Source organism: Schistocerca piceifrons, chromosome X, assembly GCF_021461385.2.
Source record: "Schistocerca piceifrons isolate TAMUIC-IGC-003096 chromosome X, iqSchPice1.1, whole genome shotgun sequence".
In the NCBI taxonomy this organism is placed as follows: domain Eukaryota; kingdom Metazoa; phylum Arthropoda; class Insecta; order Orthoptera; family Acrididae; genus Schistocerca; species Schistocerca piceifrons.
The window spans coordinates 459592914-459614121 of record NC_060149.1 but is presented as its reverse complement, the minus strand read 5'-3'; positions in this window follow the sequence as shown (position 1 = coordinate 459614121).

The following is a 21208-nucleotide window of genomic DNA, read 5'->3' as shown; positions in this document are numbered from 1 at the left end:
AGATATTATAGACCATTGCTGTCTAGGCTATCGTTGCGATATGCAGGATGAATATTAATAAAACAGATAAACTGCAGGAACAGATTTCTGTCCGGAAATGGAGGAAAGGTCGAATGAACATGTGTCGGGAAACGAACGGTGTGCATGTAACGACAGCATATCGTCCCGGCAAACACAGTACAGAGCTGCATCGCATCCACGTGACAACATCCACGTGGGTTGAGTGGACTGCTGTTGCCTGTTGTGGGGCTGTGAACCGCTGAGGGCTATGGCGGAGACGAAGCCTCTTCGTCGTTTCTAAGTCGCCGGTACAATACACAATATGCGCAAAATCATACCGGTCAAAAGTTGCGCATCGGAAGATAAACTGATATCTCGTTGCTAAGTGACAGCACCATAGGTGCCGCAACCTTTGCCACAGGTCACTTTTCTTATAAAACCGATGATCATAATTGTAGGCGAAGGTACTGAAATTCGCATCACAAATCGACTCAGAATCGAATGAGGATCCGGTTTAATCTCTTCACTCGGATCCAAACAATAGGAATCCTATCTTATCTACTTCGCTACCTAACTTTAGGGTGTTCTACATGCAGGAAGTACTTGTTGGGGTAGCAGAGTATGTGCTGAGTCCACATAGTTGTTTTTTGGGTTATAGGAATCCCTCCTCAGGGACAATAATGAGATACCTGGCAAAAACGAACTGATACCTGTCACATCACTCTCAGAGCAAAATTTTAGTTTGTGCAGATCGGAAAGAGGAAATGTTAATATGATACTAGCATACTGCAAGGGTATCCAGTGTAACGGAGCTAAATTAGTATTTATTATCACAAGTAATAACTTCCATGTAGCATTAGCAAGAGAGAGCAGGTTGAAACCGAAAGTTAATAAGAACGAAATTTTAAATTGAAAGTGGAAAATACAGGGTGAACATTAATAAAACCGTAAAACCGCTGGGGCGGATTACTAACTGAAACAGAGGAAAAATGGCCCTATTAATATGTGTCCGGAAATGTTTCGTTGCCACGGTAGATGGAGCTGACAAATGAAAATTCCTTTGAGCACGTGCCGTGTTTCTTGTGTGTAACAAGCTGTATGTTTGACGTAGCGTACTGTAAGCAGCAGAATGGTGCGGTATTCATGCTGGGAACAAGCCGAAGTTGTGTTTGTGTACGGCCAAGCAGATGAAATCGGTGAAACGGTAACACGGTTATATAAAAACAAGTACACTCATAGATACCAACCATATCACACAATATTTCAAGCCCTTTTTAGGCGTTTGTGTGATCATGGCCCCATCCACGCAGACTAACGTGCAGGGAGGTGGCGGACTGTGTGTGCATCAGATTTGGAGGACCAGGTTCTACAGGATATTGAGACTGATCCTAGTACAAGTTCCAGGCATGTGGGCCACCAACGTTGTGTTTATCAAAGTATGATTATATGTAACCTGCATGACAACCGCTAGTTTTCAAGGCGGTTTTCCATCTGTCTCGGTGGATGCAGGCTGGTTCTGCCTCAGTTACACTATGTCGGCGGTTGCTGCGCAAACACTGTCTCCACATAGGCGTACTCCATAATTATTCTACCATGCAAACATTTGGGGTTACCCTCGTCTGGTATGAGACATTCCCTTGGGGGCGGGGATTCCACTGGGGCGAAGCGCACAATAACCCTGTGTTCGGTGTGAGGCGGTCACCAACGTCACTACAGCATGGACTAGCAGATTGAAACCCATTGACCGTGACCAACGTAGCTTATAGCTATTTCTGGACACAGGTTAAATTCACCTGTCGTCCACGCACAATAAGACGAGCCCCTACTCATTTCTAGAAGCTAAACAAGAAAAAAAACGTAGCTTTGGTCGCGGTATTACCAAACAATACCACAAAATGACAAACACAAGCTGCTAAATGAACATTAGTTCGCTGAACACCCGGCCGAAGTGGCCGTGCGGTTCTAGGTGCTACAGTCTGGAACCGAGCGCCCGCTACGGTCGCAGGTTAGAATCCTGCCTCGGGTATGGATGTGTGTGATGTCCTTAGATTAGTTAGATTTAATTAGTTCTAAGTTCTAGGCGACTGATGACCTCAGAAGTTAAGTCGCATAGTGCTCAGAGCCATTTGAACCATTTCACTGAACACAAAGGCACAGCACACACGCAGATGTCGAAATAAGACGACTGACTGGCTGCTCCGCCATGATCAAAGTTCCATACTTTCGGACGGCGTGGAGTGTGAATCAACACTACTGAAACTATGATACACACAAAGAAATTTTGAACAAAAAAGTTCAAACATTACACAGATGTTTTGCCTACAAGTACGAATTAAAGTAGATTTAAAAAAGAAAAGAAAACCCCGCGAGCAGGTACAGATGAAAATGTAACAGTTGACCGACCGCGGTATTATTCTCATTCTCAGTCATTCTTCATCGGATGCTGTATGGAGGGACATGGGGTCAGCACACTGCACTCTCGGCCATTTTGGACGTTCCGAACTTCTCAAAAAAATGGTTCAGATGGCTCTGAGCACCGTGGGACTTAACATCTGTGGTCATCAGTCCCCTAGAACTTAGAACTACTGAAACCTAACTAACCTGAAGACATCACACACATCCATGCCCGAGGCAGGATTCGAACCTGCGACCGTAGCAGTCGCGCAGTTCCGGACTGAGCGCCTAGAACCGCTAGACCACCGCGGCCGGCCGAACTTCTCAGTAAAGTAGCGCCCCCAGTCCAGTACTACCGCCAAGAAAAATAATCCTTGATAGTACCAGAAATCAAACTCGGTTCCCTTACATCAGGGTCTGTTGCGTTGACCACATTAAAAAAAAGAAAAAAAGAAAAAAAGAAAGAAAGAAAGAAAGCGCCAGGGAAAAACGAACCCAGTGAGCTTCAGGCTGGGTGGCGGTCCAGACAAGCTTATGGGTAGGGGTCGAATCCTGAGGCCTGCCCTCCCACTCTCCCACAACCTTTTTTATTTTTATTTATTGATTTACTTTTTAAACATTACAACTTGTTGCTCAAGAAGGGAAGAAACAAAATCCGAGCTAATCATGCATGACTACTGCCACTTAAAAACAAATTCATTTCCAGTTATTGCAGCAATTTTTTGTTTATGTTTTTGCTTTTTATCAACTAAGAAGCAAGACAAACAGCACGACTTAAAGGAAATAAACTTTTTTTTTACTGCTGGGCTACGCAGTTGAACGATAAAACAGGTTAGACAAACATTAGGGGCCGACTATTCAGTGTATACCTTGGAATTTTTAGGATTACTAGCGGATATTTGTCTGATGCTTCCTCGGTTTATTATTTAGGTCTTTCAGTCTGTGGTGTGGGGCTTCAGACACGATGACTATGTGAAGTCAGGAAGAAAAATATTTTCCCAGTTGAGATATTACTGCTGCGAAAAGTAAAGCGGTTAATTGTTTTACTAAATGAGTTACTTTCGCTATGTAGCTGAGATAATCATACGTTAGTGACGTGACTGAGTCAAATTCGACAACTGATTACAACTTCTATCTGACTGAAGGTTCCAGTCTTACTCCATGTTTTCGATTAATCGTTTTCTATTGACAAATGTTAGTGAAGAAGAGCAGTGTTATCAAAAGCAGTGGAAAGAGATTCACTACTTATTGCCCCACATGCATCATTTTTACAGTATTTGTTAGGTTCTCTAGTAAAACATTTGTTGGGTTATAAGACTAATGAAGATCAGAGAAATATGTCATAGCTCCGCAGCAACACTGAGTGTTATGAACAAAACCCACCATCCTAATTTATCCTAGTTTACTTGAAAATTTAAGTGCAAACACTAAAGAAAAAATTTCGTTGGCATTGTTATTGAAAATCAAGTATTTACATATTTAAAATCAGCCACAAACAACCGTAGCAGCTAGATTGATCATACGTTGATGACGTAGAACGAGCACTAAGTGGAATTCGGCGTTCCGTTGGAACGATTCTTGTTTATGGTTTTAGTTATGTTCTGTACCAGCCGAGAAACACAGCACTTCCCGGGTATTTATTTATTATATGCTTCCATTAGTCCATCTCCTCCGCCTCCTCCTCTCTTTGCCAATCTCCTCCTCTCCCTTTCTCTGTCCCTCACCTCCTTCCCCCTCCCTATGCGCATATCCTTCTCCTTCTCCACGTCTTCCTCCTCTTGCTCTCCCAGTTCATCTTCTCCCCTTTCCTTTCTGTGCCCATCTCCTCTTCTCCCCTCTCTTTGCCCACCTCCTCCTCATCCTTCCCGCCCTGCAGTTTCATTTTCAAGCACCGTAATGTTTATGACGTCGTATCTCCTTAACTATATGCTGTACAATGACATAATTTTGCAGATACATCCAGCGGTGAATGTACCTAGTGTCTGCAAATCTGAGGCGAATAGAGTTACCAGCAAAGAAGTAATAAACTAAAATGTAATGCATAATGTGGCAGTCTTTTCTAGCAACTCAGATTTGACGCCATATCTCCTGAGCAACGGTATATTTTGGTAGGTACATTCAACGGCAAATATGAGTACTGTCAGCGAAAAGTGTTGCGAATAGAGTTAGTAGCAACGAAGTAATAAGTTGAAACCTCTTGCATGAGGCGGTAACTTTTCACGCATTCAGTGTTAATGATGTATCTCCTGAACTGACTGTCGTACAATGATTATTCCAGTACATTCAAAAATGTTTGTGAATACTGGCTGCAAAATGTGTCCCGAATACAGTTCGTAGTAAAGAACTAATGAATTAAGACGTCTTACTTCGTGTGGTAGTTTTACAGCATCAGTAGCGAAAAATGTAGTAAGCGACAACGTTTTTCCATCGATTTGTGGGGGTCGACAGCAAGAAAAAGTTTCCTAAAGGTTTGACATGGCGTGCATTGTTTGTTGTAAGTCTGTAACTGCTTTCATCCTCAACTACTAGACGACTAAGAAGGAAGCCTTGAGTGCGGAGTCGCAAGTTCAATCTTTAGTAAGCCCCATTTGGAAGTGTTGTGTTAACAATTATGTCACGAAGCATATTAGTTGCTAGTGGCACACCATGTGTATGAGGAGGGAGACAGAACACGTGGGTCCGAGAGGTTCTCAGATTAACCTTCTATGGGTTGCATGCATTACATTTCACAAAATGGACATCGCTGACATTCAAGATATGTTCAGAATAAACCTTTAACTTATACCATGAACACCGAATGAAAAATGGAGCACCACAGTGATCACAAAGGTTCGCATCGTCAAGTTCGAATGCGAACTTCTAGGAAGTTACAAACGGTGTACGACGTTCAGCTAGGTATCCACTCTAAAGAATGCATATAGTATCATATCGAGGTATCGGGGTGATGACAAATGATGAGTATGACGGCATACAGCAGCATGCATCGTGAAACGGGCTGTCCTTTAAAGCGTAGGGGCAGGTAGTGCGACAATATGTTTTATATTCAAGGAGAAAACAAACACCCAGTGACTAAATTTATCCAGTGGTTCCAGATGTTTCGGGAGGAACAGTTTGCTCTAAGGGAACATGATTTTTATACACAGACCAGGAACCAAGAAAAGCAAGTTATTTTGACAAGCTATGTCCGCAGCTCGTGGTCGTGCGGTAGCGTTCTCGCTTCACGCGCCCGGGTTCCCGGGTTCGATTCCCGGCGGGGTCAGGAATTTTCTCTGCCTCGTGATGAGTGATTGTTGTGTGGTGTCCTTAGGTTACTTAGATGTAAGTAGTTCTAAGTTCTAGGGGACTGATGACCATAGCTGTTGAGTCCCATAGTGCTCAGAGCCATTTCAACCATTTTTTTGACCAGCTATTGATCAAAATCAGCGTTCATGCCATAGTCGTAATTCTCTAACGCCCGTTTTCCCACTCTTGCTTGCTGTGACGTAAATATTTCCTATTTCCCTCAAAATACTACGATGACGAGAAAGAATCGTAGGGGGTAGAGCACCTCAAACTTCTCGGAACACTATAAATAACTTTCCAGCCAGTTTACCATCCAGATTGACAGTCGGCATAATTGTATGCAAATTGGTTAAGACACTGATGTTAGTTGATCTTGATACAACTTTCTTGGCACCTCTGATTCCCAGGCTTCCTTTCGTATGCATTTCCTCTTCAAATTCCGATAGATAAGAGCTGAAAACAAATTCCTAACTGAACGACGGGATAGGTTTGTTATTTCATCTGCAGGTTTTCTGGCAAATTCCGCAGTTTGCTTTGCATCTCAAGTTGACCCTTTGTTTGAAATTCCATTACCTTATGTCTTCCAGTTCTGTCGCACTGTTTGCAGCTATACAACCAACCACTACTTCCCTTGAAAAAACTGTTATCTATGTAGTGCGCAAATTGATGTACAATACGTAGTAGGTCACTGTCATGCACATCCTATAAATTCCATCGAGCATCCTTCAAACGCGTAAAAACCATCTTTTGTAACAAGAGCGTCTTGTCTTTCTTGAATATTCGTAGTATTCCTTATGTGCTACACAGTCATACTGCTACGGACTCATTTTAAATCTATTCTTTTTTGTTTTATTTATTTATATTTCTTCTTTTTTTTCACTTTCTTTTTACTATGCTGCATACGATCTTCCACGTACGTAATTATGTTAAGTACTTACTCCTTCAACAATGATTGTCCCTCCTACGTTTCGTGCCGGCCGAAGTGGCCGTGCGGTTAAAGGCGCTGCAGTCTGGAACCGCAAGACCGCTACGGTCGCAGGTTGGAATCCTGCCTCGGGCATGGATGTTTGTGATGTCCTTAGGTTAGTTAGGTTTAACTAGTTCTAAGTTATAGGGGACTAAAGACCTCAGCAGTTGAGTCCCATAGTGCTCAGAGCCATTTTTGAACCTACGTTTCGTACGAGACGGTGTTTGTGGCTTCCTGTTCGACGAGGTTGATGATGTGCATGTCTCGAAAGCTGTTTCTGTATCACTTTCACTTACTAAGAAAGTATCGTCAACATTGTACTCCTCATGTAAATTGTTTACACAGTCGACTGTAGCGCTGTTGAGAGATTCTGTCGACTAAACGTTTCAACTACACTCCGTAGCCTCATGCTGTGCTCACCGTTGAATATTTCCACTCCCGCCTCCTGTTGCCATTAGCAGTCAATATTGTGGTTGCATGGTAGGCAAATATGTGGGGCGTCAAAGGCCGTAAATATCATCGAGCTTTTGCGACCTCACACTCAAAACGTTCTTTGTATGATATGGGTATTCTCGGGTCGTAACCTGCACTGTTTTCACGCCCACGCCTTAGATAGGTGGTTAATTCATACCCAACAGTGACTCTTTACAGACAGTAAAGATATGTGTGACAAGTTTGCATGAAACTGGTCCTGTGGTGTAGAAGTTGATATGGAACTTATATAGATACATATATAATCACATAAATTTATATAATTTATGTGGATTTATATTCTTTTTTACTGGGAAAAGTGAGAGAGCAGAAACAGCACCTGTAAGGAAGCCATTATTATTTGTGCCCATGCTGGGTCTTTCTGATATCTGAAGGACAATTTATCGAAAAATTTTGGAAACTGTAAAATAGTTCTAGTCTTTTCTGCAGTTATAAGCATAGATTACGGTAGTTTATCGTGGCCACACAAAACCAGACTTCACGTCTTACATTCGGCATGGGCAGCTCTTGATGACCTGCGGGCCTGACACACTGAGTGATGAAAAGTATCCCAACACCCATGAAAACATACGTTTCCAATATTAGGTGCATTGTGCTGCCACATACTGCCAAGTATTTCACATCAGCGACCTCAGTAGCCACTACACATCGTGAGAGAGCAAAGTGGGGCGCCCCGCGGAACCCACGGACTTCGAATGTGGTCAGGTGATTGGATGTCACTTGTGCCATACGTCTGTACGCGAGATTTCCACACTCCTAGACATTCCTAGGTCCACTGTTTCCGATGCGATAGTGAAGTGGAAACGTGAAAGGCACGTACAGCAAAAAAGCATACAGGCCGGCATCGTCTGCTGACTGACAGAGACCGCCGGCAGTTGAAGAGGGTCGTAATGTGGAATAGGCAGCCATTTATCACGACCACCACACAGGAATTCCAAACTGCACCAGGATCTACTGCAAGTGCTATGACAGTTAGACGGGTGGTAAGAGAACAGGGATTTCATGGTCGAGCGGCTGCTCATAAGCCACACATCGCACCGACGCCAAATGACGCTTCGCTTCATCTAAGGAGCGTAAACACTAGACGATTGAACAGTGGAAAAAAGTTGTGTGGGGTGATGACTCACGGTACCCAATGTGTCGATCCGATGGCAGGCTGTGGGTATGACGAATGCCCGGTGAACGTCATCTGCCAGTGTGTCCAGTGCCAACAGTAAAATTCAGAGATGGTGGTGTTACGGTGTAGTCGTATTTTTCATGGAGGGGGCTGGCACTGCTTGTTGTTTTGCGTTGAACTGCCACAACACAGGCCTACACTGATGTTTAAAGCACCTTATTGCTTCCTACTGTTGAAAAGCAATTTGGGGATGGCGACTGCGTCTTTCAACACGTTCGAGCCCCTGTTCATAATGCACAGCCTGTGGCAGAGTGGTTACAAGACAGTAACATTCCTGTAATGGACTGGCCTGCACAGAGTTCTGACCTGAATCCTATAGAACATCTTTGGAACGTTTAGGAAAGGCGTCTTCGTGCCAGGCCACACCGACCGACATCGATACCTCTCCTCAACGCAGCAGCCCGTGAAGAATGGGCTATCATTCCTCAAGAAACCTTCCAACACCTATTTGAACGTATGCCTGCGCGAGTGGAAGTTTTCACCAAGGCTGAGGGTGGTCCAACACCATATTGAATTCCAGCATTACCGATGGAGGTCATTTTCATCTCGTTAAGCAATCACTGACTTATTGTCATGAGAACATCTGACCAACTTTTTCGTTTCCGTCATGACATTCCTAACGACAATAAGGTTACAGTTCTTTCATTCTATCAAAATTATCAAATGTCGAAACCAAAAGTCATTCGCTGCATATGAAGTTGTTGTCCAGAATTACGAAATCACCATGGGACGGCCATGAATGCATTCGCCAGACCATGACGCTCCCTCTTCCGGCCTGGACCCTTCCGACGATTGTAGCAGAGAGACACACGACAAAAGACATCTGTCCTATTGAGAATAAAATGTAATACATCTGAAGAAGCCACCTGTTGCCACTCAGCGCTCAGTGCTCCATCTGTTCGTTGGAGCATAAAACGTGATTCATCTGACACGGTCACCTGTTGCCACTCAGTGATCAATTGATGTCAAGTTGCAGTATTTCGTGCAAATTCCAGCCCTCGTCGCCGATGAATAGCAGTCAGCGTGAGCGCTCGAACCAGGCGCCTGTTACAAAGGCTAACAGGCAGCGACGTTCGCTGAACGGTCATTGAACAGACACTGTTGGTAGCCCCTTGGTTCATCTGCGCGGCCAGTTACTCAAAAGTGGCACGTCGATTCTCCCTTCCACATCTCCGCATCCGTCATTCACCCCTGTCACCTATGACCCATGGTGCACGTCAGTTGACTTGGCGCTGGTTGTTAAGTAGCGTCATTATTCCTTTAACCACGGTGGCACGCGAACAGTTTACAGACTTAACCGTTTCGGAAATGCTTCTACCCATGGCCCTACAACAAGATTCTAATTCCAGTCCGGCACACAGATGTCATCTGGCAAAAAGTTTCTAATTTTTCAGTGTCGACCAAAATTAGTTAGAATTTTGTAAAACAAAGATGTATAATACACTGTAAGCGATGAAATATCGTACTGCACTCGAGATGTTGGGCATTTTCGACGAACGCATCCGATGGATGTATTGCATGAAGTGACATCACAAGACATTGTAAAATGGTCTGCTATAGATGAACTGTCTAATTAACAGGAATTGTAGGTGTCCGTATCCCTTTCCCTGGGCAAATTATAATATTTCACCAGCCCTACCGACGGAAAGAACCTAACACCAAAAGAGAGTGTTAACAAGATTGGATGGGTATACAGGATACAGGGAAAGATTAGAAAATGTAGTTGTATTGTACAAACTAATATGAGACAGCACTTTGTATGCTGTTTGGTCATTCGATTGCTCGACCTTTTGTTTCCATTTTTTCACACATCATGTCGATGGTCGAGTCAAGCTGAGACATTTTCCAGTGGAAATCCAACTCGAATCAAGCATCACATGCCCCAAACATGATGGTGGCTACTATTTTATGCGAATAAGATTGAAACACAAGATATCATGAAGAGATGAAAGCTGTGAAATACTTCAAGATTATGGTAAACCATTTCTTTCATATCCTACGCCACCAATATCTAACAAGATACCTTATAGCAATAAATTATGTACGTCAAAGGAACATAACCTTATTATAATTGTTTAAAAGTTTAATGATGAGTTGTATATAATCGCCCAGAACCGAAAGATACTGGAATGCCAACCTGTTGTAAACATATTGAATATCGTCGAGCTGTAGTGGACAGCTCAACTGTCACCTCCTGTGACTTTCATTGCCACCGGCTTCGTACCATAGAGCACATGTTTCGTACCTCATAGACCTGTAGTTACGCAAAAGTCAAAATTACACCACCTTGCTTTTGATGAGTGGGCGTGAAATTTTGCCTGGTCGTCTTAAGATGACTGGTGGATCCTATCGGATTAGAAAAAGATGGGGAAGAAAGCCAGTGGTGCACTTTCAAAGGAACTGTGGGGACCTGCCCACTCGTGTCTTACAGGGTGCCTAGGAAGCTGAGTTCTCGGGTATCTGGACAACATACAAGCAAATCACCTTAATGGATTTTATTACAGTAATGGAATTGATAATACTTAACTATGTGTTTACAATGAGTTGTCGCAAACGATGGGCGACATGCAGATAATCGATCTCCTTCGCTAAATACAGTCTCCATATAAGCAATTAATATAAGGCCCAAGCCTCAGTATAACATTGATGGATGTAAGATCCGCCTGTTATGCAAAAAAACACAGGTGCTGAAACACGTCTGGGAACTTGAAAAAGAAAACGATGTTTTGCGTAACTGGCGGATCATACATCCAACAATGTTGTACTGAGACTTGTACCTTATATTAATTCCTTGTATGGACATTGTATATAGCGAGCGACATTGATTGTTTGCATGTCACCCATCCCTTGCGACAGCTCGTTGTAAACAAAAATTGTTGTTTGAATTAAGCCGTCCGTTGTGACCGAGCGGTTCTAGGCCCTTCAGTCCGGAACCCCGCGGCTTCTACAGTCGCAGGTTCGAAACCTGCCTCGGGAATGGCTGTGGGTGATTACCTTAGGTTAGTTAGGTTTAAGTAGTTTTAAGTCTAGGGAACTTATGACCTCAGATGTGAAGTCCATAGTGCTTAGAGCCATTTGAACCATTTTTGCTTGAATTAAACATTCCCGTAATTCAGTAATCGTTTAGTAAAAATGTTCACATTACATATTAAATAAAACAGAAATCCACTGATGATGGCGCAGAGGTGCTGAAACATATTTCGGAACTTTAAAACCACTGTCCTTTGGAAAACTGGTCTACTAGTGTGCAGCTAGTGCACGTTTTCTACTTTCCGGCCGAGACTGGCGCTTATATTCTCATCGGATAGAGGCCGCTTCAGTCATGGTGCGGTCCTAGTCGGCGTACTGTTGGCTGACGTCGTCCCAAAGCCTTTTCTGCTCATTCGATCTTTACCTTCGTGCCGGCGCTTGCAGCTACGCCGGAACAGGAACCATCCCCGCATTTTCCTGAATACATTTAGGAAAATGACGGAAAAACTAAATCATGATGGCCGAACGCGGATTGGAAGCGTCGCCCTCCCGAATGCGAGTTATCTTAAGTCTATTATGATTCCAAAAAACGGCAATTCGTGTCTGACCATTCAATCGCTTAACAGGTAATATATATATACGAGGCGTATTATGAAAGTAGGGTCCAGTTTAGGAAAGGTAACCACAGTGAAAATGAGCGCGTAAAGATGCCTAGAGAACGGTGTCTCCCGCCAAGTATGAGTGCTCCTGAGAGATTTCGCCTGATTTAATCCAGCCCACACTACATAACTGTCATGCCTTTCCTTCTTCATGACAATTGTCGGCAGCACTAAACAGAAGCAATGAGGATGGCCTTGCAGCGTTTTCGATGGGCAGTGTTTGACCGTCCTCCATACAACCCGGACTTTACTCTCTCTGATTTTCATCTGTGCTGACATGAACCGCTGGCTATGAAGTCAAGGTTTTGGCACAGAGCCGGCCGATGTGGCCGTGCTGTTCTAACGCTTCAGTCTGGAACCGCGTGACCGCTACGGTCGCAGGTTCGAATCCTGCTTCGGTCATGGATGTGTGTGATGTCCTTTGGTTAGTTAGGTTTAAGTCATTCTGTTTTAGGGGACTAATGACCACAGATGTTAAGTCCCATAGTGCTCAGAGCCATTTGACACTTTTTTTTTTTTTTTTTTTTTTTTTTTTTTGCACAGACAACGAACTGCAAATCAACGTAGAGAAGTGCAGGCGGCTGGCTTCCATGACGAGGGTATTGGGAAGTTCGTACAACGCTACGGCAAATGTCTCAGACGGAGTGTCGAGTATGTAGATACTTTTCTGGAAGATGTGCCTAACTATCGCAAATAAAACACGTTTGATTTTCACTTTGGTTTCCATTTCGCAGGGCATCGGACCTTACTTTCTGAATGCGCCTCGTAGTTTACGTGCCGCTTGGTTCAAATACGAGAGGAAGATATACACTCCTGGAAATTGAAATAAGAACACCGTGAATTCATTGTCCCAGGAAGGGGAAACTTTATTGACACATTCCTGGGGTCAGATACATCACATGATCACACTGACAGAACCACAGGCACATAGACACAGGCAACAGAGCATGCACAATGTCGGCACTAGTACAGTGTATATCCACCTTTCGCAGCAATGCAGGCTGCTATTCTCCCATGGAGACGATCGTAGAGATGCTGGATGTAGTCCTGTGGAACGGCTTGCCATGCCATTTCCACCTGGCGCCTCAGTTGGACCAGCGTTCGTGCTGGACGTGCAGACCGCGTGAGACGACGCTTCATCCAGTCCCAAACATGCTCAATGGGGGACAGATCCGGAGATCTTGCTGGCCAGGGTAGTTGACTTACACCTTCTAGAGCACGTTGGGTGGCACGGGATACATGCGGACGTGCATTGTCCTGTTGGAACAGCAAGTTCCCTTGCCGGTCTAGGAATGGTAGAACGATGGGTTCGATGACGGTTTGGATGTACCGTGCACTATTCAATGTCCCCTCGACGATCACCAGTGGTGTACGGCCAGTGTAGGAGATCGCTCCCCACACCATGATGCCGGGTGTTGGCCCTGTGTTCCTCGGTCATATGCAGTCCTGATTGTGGCGCTCACCTGCACGGCGCCAAACACGCATACGACCATCACTGGCACCAAGGCAGAAGCGACTCTCATCGCTGAAGACGACACGTCTCCATTCGTCCCTCCATTCACGCCTGTCGCGACACCACTGGAGGCGGGCTGCACGATGTTGGGGCGTGAGCGGAAGACGGCCTAACGGTGTGCGGGACCGTAGCCCAGCTTCATGGAGACGGTTGCGAATGGTCCTCGCCGATACCCCAGGAGCAACAGTGTCCCTAATTTGCTGGGAAGTGGCGGTGCGGTCCCCTACGGCACTGCGTAGGATCCTACGGTCTTGGCGTGCATCCGTGCGTCGCTGCGGTCCGGTCCCAGGGCGACGGGCACGTGCACCTTCCGCCGACCACTGGCGACAACATCGATGTACTGTGGAGACCTCACGCCCCACGTGTTGAGCAATTCGGCGGTACGTCCACCCGGCCTCCCGCATGCCCACTATACGCCCTCGCTCAAAGTCCGTCAACTGCACATACGGTTCACGTCCACGCTGTCGCGGCATGCTACCAGTGTTAAAGACTGCGATGGAGCTCCGTATGCCACGGCAAACTGGCTGACACTGACGGCGGCGGTGCACAAATGCTGCGCAGCTAGCGCCATTCGACGGCCAACACCGCGGTTCCTGGTGTGTCCGCTGTGCCGTGCGTGTGATCATTGCTTGTACAGCCCTCTCGCAGTGTCCGGAGCAAGTATGGTGGGTCTGACACACCGGTGTCAATGTGTTCTTTTTTCCATTTCCAGGAGTGTAGATTTCACGGATGAGGAATGAAAGATTTTTTTTTTATAAAAATGTACTTGTATTTCACGACAGCTCGTTTTTAGATTAATGTTATTGGCTTATGTTTCTCCTGTGAGTAGATTAAATAGCTTCTGTGCGGTAGTGGAAGAAGTCTTAATTGGGCTCAAAACCTTTTCAGCAGAAAATTTGTTTTCATTGAGGTATACATAGAACTCAGAGGCTACAAAATCTAGAGAGTAGCGTGATAGACGAAATAATTTTTACTAGTTCCTTTGATTACACGTTATCGAGAGGATCTATGCCAGCAGCTGAAGTGTTTCGAAATGATTCTTGTGTGTTCCATGTCGTTCCTCACTTTCTCCAACGATTTTGTCCATAAGAATTTCTTGGCTAGTATTTCACCTTTGTGTACGCAAGGCGATGAGTAAGAAGAATCCGATTCAAGTCACGCGAAATACGCCCAGTAACCTTCCTGGTAAATGGATAGGCTTCGCTTTGTTTTATGTAGATCCACCAACAATCACTCACTACTCTGGCTGATTGTTGGTATCTTTCGTAATATTAATTAAGAATAACGAAACGATGGACAAAGTCGGTGCCCATATTGTCGAGAAACACGTTCTCGCATTTCCTGTTTGCCAACATTAACCAAATGTGGGTAAGCTCTTCCACAAAGGTTACGTGTAGTTACTCTTCAAACAAAATGTATTTCACTCTTTACTATTAGTACAGTGTCTGTTATTTCCAAGTACATTATTTGTCTGTCACATATTGTGAACTTTCTATGTATATAGTCTGTAGATGAAGTCTTAGGACGCGCTTCACGTGAATCACTTTCGGGAAAAATACTGCTAGTTTATTTTCAACTACCTATTTTCTTTTAAATTTCTCCACGTGAGTAAGGAGAGATCTTATAGATATGTACCATCTTCGAAGAATTCCAGTCGTCGTTAAAGCCCCACAAACATTTAATATCGTGACATATTGGTAATCAAATTAGTGGTCTTGACCAAAACTCACTTAACGCGTTTAACAAATGAGCTATGCATACCGAAATATTCTGTTGATTCAATTATCACTCAAATTGCGTAGCTGCTTAGAATGCACTAACCACATAAAAACGGCAGCTTTGTAACCAGACGAAATATTTTCATGTTGACTTTCTGTATGAACAAAGGAGGCTGTATGTAGTCTATCTGTTTAATACAGAGGATTTATGTAAGATCAAGGACTTCTCCAACTGAGACGGATATTAACACTTGTTAAGAGTATTCAAAGACACCACAGGCAATTTCAGTAAAAAGGCCAAACGAGAATACAAACGAAGGAAGGAAAGAAGATACAGATTCTCTCCTTAACGACGAGATCATTGAAGATGCAACACAAGCACTAAATGATGAATGACTGGGATGGAAATCGACAGTGCCCTTTCAAAGGAACCATCGCAGACCAACGCGAAATCCTATAAGGAAACCCTTAATCTGTATCGAAGGAACGGGAATTCAACGCTGCTCCTACTGACTACGAGTTGGGTGCCTTAATCATTGCACCACCTCGATCGGTTTGGATTTTATGATCGGTGAGCAGAGACGTGAGTTAAATATCTCAAAAACTGCTCAGTGGCGTAATAGAGGATGTGGAAGTATTGTGTATGTATTTTACATCGGCTTCCCAACTGTATATGTGTTTCAGTTGTATAACAAACTAGCTTCTATGGTTGTTCCGGTTGTATATGCAATGCACGTAAGTGTTAGTGCTGTTACGGACAAATACGGAGAGACAGAAAGGAGAGAGCGAATTACAGCTCCAGCACATAACGTCTCCTTATTGAATAGCGCCAAGGAGACTCAGATATTAATCTCTTTATCCAACGGAAAAGGAAATATACGATACCCTCGCCAAGGAAGAAGTAAGACGTTAGTTTATTTCTATGTTTGTATAAATTACGTATGCAGTAACTTAACACTTTCGTGAAAAATGTATAAAACAACCGTCAAGTTACGATGAATTAACTCGTTTTACAATATTTAAATCCCAAAGATTATAAAACATATGATTTATTCGTCGTTAAAGATTCCTGCCCATTGTTTTCGATGGTAAAACGCGGCCTCCCGTTTAATTGGGATCATCCATATACCGAAGATGACGAGAGGTCATGACTACTAAAAACGTGTATGAACTAGGAGTTTCGGACAAGCAATTACATCGTTCTTCACACTTATCAGCTACTGAAGATACGTATTATCGATAACATTGCAAGTATCTCAAGAAGCTGTGTCCAAAACATTTCACCCAAAGGTTGCTGTTTCACAAAGCTTTTTACAGAACTGGTTAAACATCTGTTAACCAAAACTCTCAGGAATGAGCGTAAAATCAAAAGTGTTTAGTTTTATTTAAAAGCAATTTATTGCAGTTTATTGGCATCTCGTAACAGTATACCCAACGCAGATTCATCGTTAGTTCTTGAAAAGAATAGTTAGTCGAAACAGTCGGTGACACAATGTGAAATAGGAGTACGGAAGTAAAAACCGTTCCATGTGCGGAAAGAGTCATTGATGCTGTTTTCACATGTAGAGATTCTCACCGCGTGATGCTCACAGAAAACTGCTAGCAGCGCAGAACCGTGGTCGGAGAGTATTATGGCGACATGACGACATTTAACGAAGTGCAGAATTAAATATAGCGCACAACAAGCCGCTGATTCTAAAATACATTTTTCTACTTCCACTTCATGCAAATATTTATATGTTTTCCCATCGCTCTTGCAGTATTCTTTGCTTGGAAGAAACTGATCAGGGGACTGGTATTTGCTTCTTTTTGTTTGTGTTTACTTAGTTGTTGAATGGTGATTAGATAAGGATTGAAAAATACGAAATAGACGAATAAAAATAACCGATATCCTTAGCTCCAATATAAAATATTATTAACCGACGCCTAACTTTCAATCTGGATGTGCAAAGACGGACCATTACTAGCTCTTGAAAGAGACATCTCAACATGTTATGTTGGATGCATGCCAGTTTAGGAAAGCAGGCTTACTGCAGTTATCTTTCATTGTATTAACAGCTGGTTGTTGATACAATTAAATGTACCAAAATTAAGTCAGCCTAAACTGGCGTGCATCCATTATAAGAAGCTTCTTAGGCCTCTGAATGTCAACGTGCAGTGTTACGCATTATTTCAACTCTCATGGGATGTTTATTTTCGTTGCAAAGCTGAGATGTATAAATTTCTCTTCCAAGTAACATCGTTACCATTACACAGATGTGTGAAACAATTGTTACATCGCATTAGGCGAAAATTCGTGGGAGTTACACAAAAAATCCACCAATTCTGGAGGAATTCCTTCAATGAAACTAATTTACTGATGAGTGATGTTAGTAATTGTTTGCTTGCAGATGACAACAGAGGACTCAAGGACAGAATACTGGTGTTTGCAAGCGCAAAGGGAAAAGCGCGTTTATCGAACCGCGAACCATTCTTTGTGGATGGAACGTTCAAGAGTTCGAGCAAGAAGTTTGGTTCAAGTGGCTTTGAGCACTATGAGACTTAACTTCTGAGGTCATCAGTCCCTTAGAAATTAGAACTACTTAAACCTAATTAACCTAAGGACATCACACACATCCATGCCCGAGGCAGGATTCGAACCTGCGACCGTAGGGGTCGCGTGGTTCCAGACTGTAGCGCCTAGAACCGCTCGGCAACTCCGGCCGGCTAAGAAGTTTGGACTGTCGTTCATACTCCACGCCAATCTTAAGAGTTCTTGAGGGGAAATAAACACAATACTAGTTACTTATACTTTTGCTGCCAAATAAAAAGGGAAAAACATACGAACGTCTTTTAAAGCAATTAAAACTACCGTGCCTGTATAGAACCCTACATTTCTGCTGACTGGACTTCGATATTGCCATCTGTCAAGCAGCTAACATTTATTTTCTTGAAACAGAGATTGGTAGTTGCCATTATCATTTTAATCAATGTTTGCAGAAACAAGTTCTGCCTATAAGGAAAACGAGGAAATACCCTGTCATATAGCAATTTGTTCTGGTGTAGCACTTTTCACCCTGGATATGTTGGATCATATCTGGTTGTGTATCCAGGAGAGTACGCCTGAAAACCGGAAGCTTCAAGACTTTTATGTCTATTTTGTGGGCCAGTTGTCCGATGACGAACATATCTCAAGAGAGATGTGGAACTGCAGTTCAGAGGGATGGAACCTAAGAATAAATAGATTAGTACCAAAAGTTTCTCCGAATTTTTACTCATTGGTAATAAACCTTCGACAAGATGCAGAGTACCATGGCCACCACTTTGACGGACTAGTTTTAAACTTTGATGCAAAAAGAAGAGTCAGCTAAGAAAACCGATGAAAATCTGAAACTGATGAAAAGACTTTAAAGGGACACCAAACTGATAGGAACGTAGAATAATTTCTGGCTTGTGTGGTTTACGCACAGAAGTTACATCTAAATAACCATTACAATCATTGAAAAAATTTTCTAAATATCGAAAAGTGGTTTAATGCAATCATTGTCAATCTGGTAAATATTGTAAATGAATTTAACGAGGGACAAAAAAGACTACCTCCTCGTGGTGTTTTTTGGAAACGACAAGATGTCACCCAAATGTCTTTTGAAATTTGTAAAATATTCCCTAATGAAGACCGACAAGACTATTCCAAAGTCCAAGCTTTTTCTAGAGATTAATCGCAGCATTCTTCTTAATAGGTTCTTAGAATCAAAATCTGTGTGCGTAGCCACCGAATATAAAATCTTTGCTGTGGAAATGCAGGAAAGTGACAGACAATTACATCCATACTTTCTCCCTCAGTTATATGGTTAGCAAACTAGCATGAAACTGGTAAAGACAAAAGAAAATATAATAAGAAAGTGACCGATCGTAGTTTTGCCATCTTGAAACATTTGTTACAATTAATTTCTAGTAACACAAAAGATGCGGCTAGGCAAGCAAGGCAGCTCACGCACGTTCGCAGCTGGACTGTGAGCGTTCGGTGTTGCGCTAAATACAAACATACAGTACATGCGGTGCAGTGCTGAATGGGGACTCCCCCCGAAAATTTAACTTTTCTTCTACTTTGTCGTTAGTAGCCTGATTTCAAAATCGCTGTCTATTATTTAAAGATGGAGTAATACCCAGCTTTTAATGTCCACAACGTCTTTGGTTTTCGAGTTTTGAATTTTGAAAGTGATTTTCATAGTGTTCTTGGAAACCAACCTTTGGTTCTCGTACAACACGCCTGACTTTGTAGGTACATTCACAACACGTAGTTCAACGATTCTGTTCATTCATTTTATGAGAAGTATTAAAATTTGTTTTCAGCGTTTACTTCAAACTTCAACCTTAAATTTTCTATAATTATGGGTACATAAATATGATGATAAAATAAACATGTAGCATTTTCGATAATATAAAACTATGCAAAAATACATTAAAACTAGTTCCCGCAAAATTTTTATTCGGAATGGTTAACATTTATGAAGAAGTTGTCACTGAGTTAGGAAAAACGAACTTATGGTAAAATCAATTTCTACGTTTTATCAAAAAATGAATGTTACCACTAGACACATAACCATTATAAGTCACCGGTACCAAAACATTTTCCCGTCCTGCTTGTATGAGTCGTCTTCTTCTAATTTCAAGCTCAGGGTAGCGTTTTTCTTTAATTTTCTGAATAATAAGCTACTCGCAGTCCTCTTGAGTAGATGCAGTGTTACGGATCTCTGATTGTAAGCCAGTCTCTGTTTCTTTAGGGCTTATTGATTGTACTGAAAAGGACTTCATTGTGTTCCCTAAATTTGTATCTACACAGTTAATCGGAAGAGTCACTGATTTCCAGCGACTGTCTGCCAGTTGTTTCTCTTCATCTTTCCTGAAAATCCTTAACTTTTTTTCCAGTTTGAGTGTATGCCAAGTTCGGAGTAAAGATGGTTCTGTTTGATGGTGACAGAAATAAAAAATTATCAATCAGTGCGCCACCGACCCTTACGCAGTCCGTATTTCAAACATATCTTAGACGTAGAAGTAATTCGAATACAGCCAAATCGTTTTGGGATCTAAGAGTAAACACCCCAAACATATGAAATACTATAACATTTTTTTTTGAAAGAAATTGAAATTTTAGAGTGGAGTCTCAATTTAAAACGGAGAGCAAAAGTTTTTAGAGGGGTGAAAAGTAGCAATATGGTCTGGTTAGGAACTTCAGAGTGATGAGACAAATCAACATCAACGTATCAGTGCATGATGCACAGTCTATATGTTCATTGCGTTCATTGGTGTCTTCATACGCTTAGGGTTCTGTTAACGTGTTTCAAAACTTTGAACAATACGTAAAAACTCAGCTTACAATACATTCCATGCAAAAGATTATGGACGCAGATAGAAGTGGACGTGGAAAAAATAATAAAATAATATAAAAGTCTTTAAGATATATGACATAAGAAAGTCTTCTTCATATGGGAGCAGAGAAATGAAGATCTCAATAACCTTCCCAACACTTTCACTATGAAAATACATATTTGGTTTCAGGAAGAACACTCAGCTTCACAGTTTCACTGATTTTCGGGTTATGTTGATAGAGTGGAAGCTCGGCTACAGCTAGAACTTATACACCTACAGTATAACGTTTTCTCGATTTAGTCTCGTAGACTTTTCTTTCCTCAGTGTAAATTTTCGCGCACTGGCAGACTTCAGCTTAAAGTCTTGTCTCCGAATTAGCATTACTCGAGAAGTGGTACCAGACATTGATTCTTCAGTGACAGGCAAAGTAAATCATATTCATTGACATTCTGTGTATTTACGTTTAACGTTTAAAGAAAGTGTCTAACGAAACACAAGTTTGTCAATTAAATTTCGTCCTAAAACGGCAGTCATCATAAGGCTGCAACAACAGTAAGAAATATAATGTTTCTTACTTTGCTGCCCCACGTTCTTTTGTCAAAACGTTAAAAGTGGTGTTGAATTCCTTGTCAGTTTTTATTATGTTGAATATCATTGTCAGTTCTCATTAACACAACAGTTTGCCAT